General features: G+C 51.6%; 1 long non-coding RNA gene across 1 annotated transcript in view; it reads right to left on the reverse strand.

Annotated features, from left to right (window-relative positions):
• Positions 1 to 7,390, reverse strand: part of LOC144819968 (uncharacterized) — a 105,933-nt gene extending 98,543 nt beyond the window's left edge. Inside the window, exon 1 of the long non-coding RNA XR_013607646.1 lies at positions 7,369 to 7,390. This is a non-coding gene — a long non-coding RNA (uncharacterized LOC144819968). The remainder of the gene's footprint in view (positions 1 to 7,368) is intronic.
• Positions 7,391 to 9,235: the final 1,845 nt, after the last annotated feature.

Genomic DNA, 9,235 nt, shown 5'->3' on the forward strand with positions numbered 1-9,235 from the left:
GGGTCTCCCGCCCTCCCCTGCACCACTGCCGGGGGGGCTCGGAGAGAATCTGCGGGAGGCTGCTGCTACCCGGCTGCTGGAGGTCAACGGGGGGAAGAACCCCACATTACAAGTATCGGCTGCCATCTTGAGGATTCTGTACGGGGCGGCCTCGAGATACTAGGTGAATAGCAACAGCGCAGCGTTGGTCTGTGCCCTACACCGCCCTGGCTGGATGAGAAGAGGGTAAGTGGACATTGCCCTCTGGAACTTGCGAGCTGGGGGCGGCGTGGCTGAGAGTGGGAGCGGCCAGCCAGGGGTGAAGTGAGACAAGCGCACCCCCTCCGTTTTGATCCTCTGTTGAGTGGCCCTAAGACATTGGCATTTATGCGCTGCTGCATCTGGGGGACTCCTGCTGCCTGTGCTACCTGCGGTGACTTTGCTTCTGGGTGTCGGGGAGGGGGATATGTCGCGCCGGGAGTGCTTGGCTCCATTCTGGGGCTGCTAGGGGAGGCGGACTGGGGACACTGGGTGGCTTGCTCTGGTGCTCACGGGGCCTGGGAGACACACCCCACTGCCTAGATTGAAGGAGGGGAAATCCAGGGCACACCTACTAAGGCAGAGGAGAGATGCCGAATCAGCTGCTGGTGATTCTCTTGGGGGGCCCTGTTGCAGCTTGCCCTGTGGGGCCTTGTGGCGAGTAGTGGGAAACCAGAGCTGCTGACTGGCCACTGTGAGACGACGGGGGAGAAAGCAGGGTAGGGGTGCCATCGGCCGCGATTTTGGGACAGCGGTCCGGAGGTGCTGCTTGGCCCCCCATAATCTGCCTTATTCTGCATTGCTGCCCGGAGGGTGAGTGGACACTGGAATACGCCCTCTGGGATGAGGGGCTGCTGGACACAGTGATATCCGGCGAGATGTGGGCAGCGAAGCTGAGAGTGCATTTTCCCCGCCATTCTGCTTTTCAGCATACCCGGGGTGCCTGTGCTGCCATCTTGAGGCCCTACCCGGTGTTTGGAGTGCTGGCCCCTAGTTTATTGCTCACTGGACTTTGCGGAAACGGGGGCTGGGTTGGGGTCCATCCTGGGCACGCAGCTCCTGGTGGGTGCGGAGTGTGCAGTCTGGCTGCAGAGCAGTCGCACCGGAACTGGCGATATGACACGCTCCAAAGGGGGCAAGGCCGACCAGGCGACGGCCTCTGAGTACAATTCGGTGGTGGCAATGTGGGGCAAAGCAGGAGCATCGGCGCCAGCTGAGGGGCCACTGCAGGCCACTGGGGACTCTATGCCAGTGACCGAGCCATTTATGACCTCCTTCATGTCCGAACTCAAAATGGAGATTGGTTCCCTACGATCTGAGGTGCACTCTTGCGTGCGGGAACTTCGGAAGGAAGTCACTGAGCTGGGAGATCGAGTGGATGGACTAGAGAAAACGGTGGACACACGTACAGAAGACCAGGAGCAACTGTGGCAGCGCCTGGCAGCGTTGGAAGAACAAAACATAGAGTTACAAGTCAAACAGGAGGACTTGGAGACCCGGAGTCGCCGGAACAACCTCCGTATCCGGGGAGTCCCTATCGGGGCGGAGGGGAACGACATCATGACCTACGTGGCGCAACTCCTCCATGAGGTTTGGGGGGGTGAGGACGCTTCCCCACCGGCTTTGGACCAGGCCCACCTGGTTTCCGGGCCCGCGGGAAGACCGGGACTTCTCCCAGACATCTTGACACCTCAAGTACGAAGGGCACAGGATACAGATTTTTCAAGATTTGGCACCCAACACTCTGCGCAGACGCCGAGCCTTCAAGCCAATGACGGAGAAGCTGTGGGCCCTAGATATCTCATACCAATGGGGCCATCCCTTTGCCCTCATCTTCCAGTGGGAAAACAAGCGACGAGTAATCAGGTTCTACCAGGAGGTGGCACAGCTGCTTCGGCTGCCAGAGTTGCCCTCGACCAGCCCTTCTCGACAACGGCGCTGGGAGCGGGTCCCGGCCAAGCCCTCCTGGACCACAGTACAGCGCCATCGCCGTTCCCTACCCCTTGATGAGCGATCAGCCTCGCAGGCCAAGCAGGACATCATAGCGCACATTCGCTCCCTTGAGGGTGACCGAAAGGGCCCACCCTCACGCCCTTCCACGCCATGACCGCTTGTTCAGTGATTTACAATGTTTGGAGATCTGCACCTCCGCTGATGCTGTCCTCCCCTCCCTGGATATGTTTTACGTAGGGGATCCTGCGCTTCCACCCCAGCTCCCGGTCAGCGTGGCTGGGTCATCGGGGTCCTACCGGTGTTCGCCCTTGAGACCACTAAGGGACTCCCCCTGAGCTGTTCCTAAGGGAGTGACATCCCTGAGCGCATCTAAACCCTTGGGTGCAGGATGCCCTGTGACTGGGACAGTACAGTGCGGCAACTGTTGGCCTTTGTTGATACCTATTGCTGTGTGGCCCGGTTGGCCGCTTTTGAGATTCTTGACCTCTTCTACCTCTTCTAACTCTTTACTGATCTCTCTCCTCCCCTCTCTTTTTCTATCTGTGTGTGATGGGTGGAGATTAGGGCGGCTGCGGCCGCCTGAGTGGGTGAGGGTGGAAAGGCTCCTTCATGTGTTTATGTCCCTGCAGTGGCGGAATTGGGAGGCGTGGGTGGAGCCCGCTTGGCACTTAACATGACTGCGACCCTGGCTTACCCCTTAAAGATCTTGACGCTCAAAGTCAAGGGCCTGAACTCCTCCAATAAGCGGAGGCAAACGTGGCGCTACCTCCTACAACAGAATCCCGACATCATATTCCTGTAGGAAACTCACCTGCTGCATGCGGATGTGAAGCGCATGGCGCACCCTAAATATCCTCTCCAATTTTGGGCTGTGGCTGACACTAAAACGGCGGGTGTGGCGATACAGTGCAGGTCTGGCTTCAGGCGGGGGGACACTAAACCTTTTAGGAGTGGGGATGGGCGTTTTCTCAAAGTTGCCGTGGAGGTCGGGAGGCGTCGGCTTACTCTATGTAATGTCTATGCACCCAACCAGCAGCAGGATAGATACCTCCAGGCACTCCTGCGGCAACATATTCCCTATGGCGACCCCTTTCTGGTGCTTGGAGGGGATTTCAACTTCGTTTGGGACCTGGAGATGGATCATAGCGACACTTCGTTCAGCGGCAACGGGGCCATGTCCTCTGCGCTGCGCAAGCAGATAACGGAATTGGGGTTGCTAGATGCGTGGCGATACCACTCCCCGGGGTTGAAGGACTACTCGTTTTGTTTCCATGCACACCGCTCGTACTCTCGCATAGATTACTTATTTATTTCACACGCCCTGGTGCGAGATGCACTTGGAGTCTTCATATCGGAAATCTTGCTGTCTGATCATGCCCACGTCGAGCTGCTCCTGCAGGACCCGGCCGCCTGCCCTACCCGGGAGGCGCGGTGGCGCTTGCCGCCGAGTATTATCCGGGATGCGGCCGACGTTGAGAGCATCCGGGCCGCCATTGACTCTTACTTTGCTAGTAACTACCTCCCGGAGACGCCCTTTCCCGTGGTGTGGGACGCCTTTAAGGCCACGATTCGAGGTCACATCACCTCTCTCTGGATTGCGCGGAGGCGAGAAGCCTGTAAGTTGGAAGATAGCCTGGCGAGGGACAGCAAGCGAGCTGAGCTAAAAGACCGGGAGTACTCTTCTTTGGAGTCCAGACGGCGGCTCGCCAACCTGAGAGGACAACTCAGGCTTTTGCGTACTAACAAGGCAGAGCACTCCTTGAAGGCGTTGAAGCAGCGATATTTTGAAGGGGGGGACAAGGTGGGCCGGTTGCTAGCGTGCGGCTAGAGCCCACATAGCCAATATCCAACTGCCGGATGGAACCAGGGTTACCTTGAGGAGAGATAAATGCGAGGCATTATTGGATTACTATGCCGCCCTGTATCAGGGGGAGACTCCGTCCCCGGATGTGTGGAGGCCGCCCTGCAGGGTTACGAGGGGACGCCTCTGCATCCATTCTGTGCGAAGGATCTGGAGGGGCCTATCCTCGAGGAGGAGATAACGGCAGCCGTGAGGGATCTTCCTTTGGGGAAAACACAGGGGCCGGATGGCCTACCCCTGTCCTTTTATCGCAAATTCCAATCACAGCTTCGCCCCTATCTTCTGAGGTTGTTTAATTCTATTACAGATATGGAGGGGTCATCTTCTGACATGGGTATGGCTGAGATAGCGCTGATACCCAAGCCTGGCAAGGACCCCAACCTCTGTGCATCCTTCCGTCCCATAGCTCTATTAAACACAGATCTCAAAATGTATACTAAACTTCTTGCGAAACGCCTAGATCCCTATATGCCGGGGCTCGTGGACCCGGATCAGGTCGGCTTCATCCACAATCTGCAGGGAGCGGACAATGTGCGCAAGCTTGCGCATCTTGTGGGGAAAGCGCATCATTGGAAGATCCTGGCCTGCCTTCTCTCGTTAGGCGCGGAGAAGGCGTTCGACCGGGTTGATTGGACCTTCCTTCGGGAGGTCCTACAGAAGTTTGGGGTGGGCCCAAAGATGATCACGAGGGTCATGGCCCCATATATAGGGCCACAAGCCAGGATTCGGGTCAATGGTCAGCTCACGGCACCATTCTCTATGCATAGGGGTACGAGGCAGGGGTACCCTTTATCTCCCCTGCTGTTTGCCCTTGTAGTGGAACCCCTTTCTGAGATGATTCGTCGGGCACGCAATATTCATGGAATCTCACTCAGTGGTCGGGAAAACAAGGTGGCGCTCTTTGCGGACGATCTTATCCTCACTCTTACGCGTCCTCAGGAGTCTCTCCCGGTGCTGTACGCGGTACTATGTCTCTTTGAGAGGGCCTCTGGACTCAAGATCAACCACGATAAGTAGTGGGCCCTTAATCTCACTATCCAGCAAGAGGAGCTGACTCCCTTGAAAGATCTGGTACCCTATCAGTGGGCCAATCAGCACATTCGCTATTTAGGCCTCCTGCTGACCCCATCTTTGGACACGTGGACATCGGTGAACTGGCGAGAATGTCGGAGTGCGGTTCTTGAAGACCTCTGATGATGTAATGGCTGGGTAGGCTCAATGCCATCAAGATGTCGATCCTCCCTAAAATTCTATATCTCTTCCAATGTCTCCCCACTCCTATCCCGCTCCACTGTATACGAGGCCTGCAGCATGAGCTCACGTCCTTAATCTGGGGCAGGAAGCGGCCTCGATTCTCCCAGACGCTCCTCATGACACCGCAGGATGGGGGGGACTGGCCTGCCCTAATCTAGTGGACTATTACTGGGCCTCGCACCTCTGCTTTGTGGTGGAGTGGGGGGTGGGGGGTGCGGGAGAGCGAGAAGGGATGGCTGCATATGGACCGAGTGGTGACGGGGCGAACCATCTGGGATCTTGCATGGCTGCACCGGGAGGCATGATCTAAGAGCGCATACATAGCAGTACCTACGAGAACTGTCCTAGGGATATGGGACACCAAAGCTGTCTCCAGAGGCCTTACCACGTTTCCCTCCCCGCATACCCCGATAGCGGGGAATCCTCTCTTCCCACCGGCCCACCGAACCCGCACCTTTGACGAATGGACGCAAGGGGATTGCAGGGTAATCTGCGACTTGTATGAGGGGGGCGCGTTCAAGACCTTTGACCAATGTAGGGAGGAGTTTCACATGCCACCGGAAGCGAGAATGCAGCACGCTCAGCTGCGGCATTGGGTGTCTGTGGGGGGAATGTACCAGGCGGCCACCCGCGGCTTTACTCCCTTTGAGAGGTTGGCACGCTCTCTCGGGGGATCAAAAGGGCTGATATCTCAGATTTACCAGATTCTGCAGCACCCGCCGACTGCACCCTCCCACCCGTACCAGCAACAATGGCAGCTGGCGTCCGGCACAGACATTGAACCTTCGCAGTGGGATAGACTTTGGCGGGACATTCCCAAGGTGAACCGGAGCATCCCACAGAGGGAGAATGCCTATAAACTCTTGACTCAATGGTATTATACGCCTCAGCGTCTTCATAGGATGTTCCCCACATCCTCCCTTCATCCTGTGCTGGAGGTGTCAGTCTGCATCTGGGGATTTTATCCATATCTGGTGGGCGTGCCCAATGCTGACTATTTTTTGGAAGGAGGTCCTTAGCCATATCAAAGTGGTATTGGGGTTTCCACTGCCTGAAGCCACGAGCACAATCCTACTAGGCATCAAACCTGCCGGCCTGAATGCGCGCGCCCGAAGCGATTGGATCTTAACGCTTCAGATGCTGGGAGCGGCTAAGCAGCTTATAGCCCTGGAAGAGGAATGAAGCCCCTCCAATAGCAGCTTGGTTTGTACGGCTCTGGCATGTCATCACCATGGAGCTTTTTACAGCGCGCTTGCAGGCACGCGACATGGGTTTCACAGCAGTTTGGCAGCCCTTAGTCCAATATCTCTGAACTGTAGAACATGCGCGCCACATGCCTACCAGGCTCAGAACGCTGCATCTCTTTGAGGATGCCATTGTCTCTTCTGATCCCGGTAGAGTGCTACGGTAGATCCCCTGAGATGTGGTAGCTGCCTCAGACCCTCTTCCATTGGCCCCCCTCCCATCGCACCCTGCTTTCCCTCTTGCTGTGCTCTTTTCTCTCTTCTACCTTCACTTTCCTTTTCCCTCCCCCTTTTTCTCTTTCATCTCTTTCTCGTTCTTATAATTGTTGGGCCCAGTTGGGCTGACTTTTGGTACGGGGCTAGTCGCCCACTTGTTCCTTGAAATTGTTCTTAGGGGTCCTGGCTTTTTAAATGTTCGCACGACAGTACAGCCAAAACACGGAACGCGGCCGGCCCCAGCGGGGTTGTAGGCAAAACGCTGTGTACCACTCTGCCTTCCTTTGCGAGCCCCAAGGCTCCAATGCTATATTCCTTCGCGGCCGGCCCTGCTTAGGGTTGTAGGCTTAAGGCTGTGTTTAAATGGACCTATGGTATGTGCTATTGCCTAAAAATAAAACAGACTTGAAATAAAAGTACACTAAATCACAATGCATTAACCACCATCCACAACCCAACTTCCATTTCTATCGCTTGTGTCTTTATGCTTGTCTTTGATCATCAACAGGGCTCCACAGTCATATGGCTAGGATTCCGCTATATATATACCATATAGATACCTACATACTATAGAACATTAGTATAGATGAACAGCTTGCATGTACCTCGAAGGTTTCGTGTTAAAAAACGTCTTGAAGGCAGGTGCTACTGAAGGAATCGAGGAAAGACAATACAGGGAGAGAAGGGTTTAGGGATGGAATCTTTGAGGAAGTAGTGTGTACATACTTGTAATAATATTTAGTTAAAATTATGTTCAAGGCAGTTTGTAGAGCGAATCAAACAAATATCTGTTCCAATATGTAAAATAAAAGCAGACCTTACCTTTATGTGATATTGATGCTTTCCCAGGTATGAATTCTCGACAGTTAATAAATTGAGAAAAGTCTGTTCTCGTAGCCTCTTGTGGTGAGCAAGGAATTGGCCACTTCTCTGGCTCAAATTTCTTTCTTATCTTGTAGTCAACTATTTCTACCACTGAACTATTGCTTAAAGCCTGAATAGGAAAAACAAATATATATTCAGTTTGTTTAGTTGGTGCATACAAGAGTATATGCTTTCAGTGTTTAAATGTGAAGGAAGAAAAATACTACATTATCTACAATGACATCATAACAAACATATCTAGATTGATGTCTAAAGGATTTTATTTTGGTATTATTACCTAATTGTGCACTGTCACTCATTGTAACCCACATTATCCTAACTGTTGCGCTATGAATTATCCTCCAAAGCAAATAGTTTCCAAATTTCCTTACTCTCACAGTAATAAAGGAAACTGCAAGCTTGCAGGCTCAAAACGCACCTATCCAAGCAACTCCCCCCACAGCTTTCCAGAGTCATTCTAGTTCTTTTGGTATCTGTAGTCCTGTGTTATTTAATGGTCTAATGTTTTATGCCTTTATTGTGTCCTCTGCAAAACTGCCAAGTGTACCAGTGGCTAGGGATACGCTATATAAATACTAGAAATAAATACCATAAACAAATAAATGACTATAACATTACAATTAGAAGTAATGCATCACCGCCTCCATTCTTTCTTCTGAAATGGCAGCCATTTACAGCACAGATATATATTTTACTCACCTTTTACGTGTGCTATGTGTATAGTTTTTGGCTGGTGAATACCCAGCACTCAGGGAAACCAAATAACATAAAAAACAGACTTAACATGGACTCCACATTGATGTCACCTCTGATAGTATGGATCTTGTGACACTCAGACTACAATATCACACAGAGGGACATTCTTTTTTCACTTTATAAAGGCAGGACTTTGGGTTGCAGTCTATCAGATCTGTAACATCTTCCATACTTTTTTTCATTAGACATCTGCAGATCTGCCATAACGAAGTCTCTGAGTACAACCATAAGAAAATGCTATGTGGATTCTGAAGACAAATTTGTGATATTAGAGTACAACAGAGCAGAACTTAATTGTACTATCCGTTAGGTTTTAGTTTGCCTCTGATCTCACCATTCTTTGAGTTGGTGCAGTTGTGGGGATGTATGACGTTACAACGCATACTATTACAACGCATGCTTTTACAACGCAACTTTTACAACGCATGATCCATTACAACGAATACCATTACAACGCATTTTTTTACAACGGAAATACCTTTACAACGCATACCATTACAACGTAAGTATAGGTAAGTATATCGTTTTTTTTTTAAATGTAAATTATTAAATTTAATATAATTTAATTTTATTTAATTTTAATTTAATTTAATTATTTTTAAAACACCCTGAACCCTAAAAATACCCCTTTACCCAAAAACCCAAACCTAGCCCTGAACCCTAAAAATACCCCTTTACCCAAAAACCCAAACCTAGCCCTGAACCCTAAAAATACCCCTTTACTTAAAAACCCCTACCTAGCCCTGAACCCTAAAAATACCCCTTTACCCAAAAACCCATACCTAGCCCTGAACCCTAAAAATACCCCTTTACCCAAAAACCCAAACCTAGCCCTGAACCCTAAAAATACCCCTTTACCCAAAAACCCAAACCTAGCCCTGAACCCTAAAAATACCCCTTTACCCAAAAACCCAAACCTAGCCCTGAACCCTAAAAATACCCCTTTACCCAAAAACCCAAACCTAGCCCTGAACCCTAAAAATACCCCTTTACCCAAAAACCCAAACCTAGCCCTGAACCCTAAAAATACCCCTTTACCCAAAAACCC

This window comes from Lissotriton helveticus, chromosome 2_1 (assembly GCF_964261635.1).
Source record: "Lissotriton helveticus chromosome 2_1, aLisHel1.1, whole genome shotgun sequence".
NCBI classification, from domain to species: domain Eukaryota; kingdom Metazoa; phylum Chordata; class Amphibia; order Caudata; family Salamandridae; genus Lissotriton; species Lissotriton helveticus.